Raw genomic sequence first — 1,141 nt, 5'->3', positions numbered from 1 at the left:
ATATATATATATATATACAGTCACGGCCAAAAGTGTGGAACATTTTTTTAAAAATTAAAATTCTTTTGCTCAAGTACAATTTGATTCAAATATATTTGGGTATTTAATATAAAAATTCTAATTTTCAAACCTATGTTCCAAATTTTCAGTCACAACTATATACAGATATATATATATATATTGATCTATACAACATAGATATATTTAAAGAGACACACACACGCTGGACCACCAAACAAACACCATTAACTTCCTTTGGTGAATATTTTTATTTGGATTGTGTTTGGGCACTTCATCTCTCATCCAGCCACCATACAGAACATTTGCTATTGTTGAAGAAAATCAATTTTTCATTACATGTAACAATACAATGCAAAAATGGCTTTCATGCAAAGAACAGCAAGTTTCAAGATCATGTGTCATTTGATGCTTGATCAGTTCATGTGGTACCCACATGTCCAGCTTCTTTACCATGCCAATTTGTTTTAGATGATACAGTTGGAATCGAAACATCAAACCTTGCTGCTAACTCAAACATACTTTGAGATGTATTAGCTTCCACTACAGTTTCCAGCTCATCATTATCCATCTTGGTCTCAGGTCTACCACCGGGTTGATTTTCAAGAGTAAAGTCACCAGACCAGAACTTCTCAAACCACTGACGTACAGTGCGCTCATTTGTCACATCATTACCAAACACCTCATTGATGTTTCGAGCTGTCTGGGATGCACTGCTTCCACAACAGATCTCATATTCATAAACAACACAAATTTTTTATCTATCCATGGGTTCACAAAAATTGATTTACAAGAGAAAACTCACAATATAACCAGACACCATGAATTGGATTTTGAAAACTGATGATGTAACTCTTCTATGTTGTATAACAAAGAATTGTTGGGATAAAATGACTGTCAAACTTTGGGCATGTGAAAATTGAACATTTCATTCTTAATAACCTGATACATGCACTTAATATATATTATTTACAGGCACTTAATATGCATGTAAGTACACATGCACTTAATATATTTACATTTATATATATATATATACTTATATATCATGCACACAGATATATATCATTTACATATATATATATATATATATATATATATATACACACTCATATATCACATA

At 31.3% G+C, this 1,141-nt stretch overlaps 1 protein-coding gene across 1 annotated transcript in view; it reads right to left on the bottom strand.

The window, feature by feature from the left end:
* LOC106883803 (eyes absent homolog 1-like) overlaps positions 1–1,141 on the bottom strand; it is a 76,051-nt gene that overhangs the window by 25,458 nt on the left and 49,452 nt on the right. The gene's annotated exons all lie outside the window — the stretch shown is intronic.

The sequence above is a fragment of the Octopus bimaculoides genome, chromosome 23 (assembly GCF_001194135.2).
Source record: "Octopus bimaculoides isolate UCB-OBI-ISO-001 chromosome 23, ASM119413v2, whole genome shotgun sequence".
NCBI classification, from domain to species: domain Eukaryota; kingdom Metazoa; phylum Mollusca; class Cephalopoda; order Octopoda; family Octopodidae; genus Octopus; species Octopus bimaculoides.
This window is presented reverse-complemented; position numbering and strand designations above follow the sequence as displayed.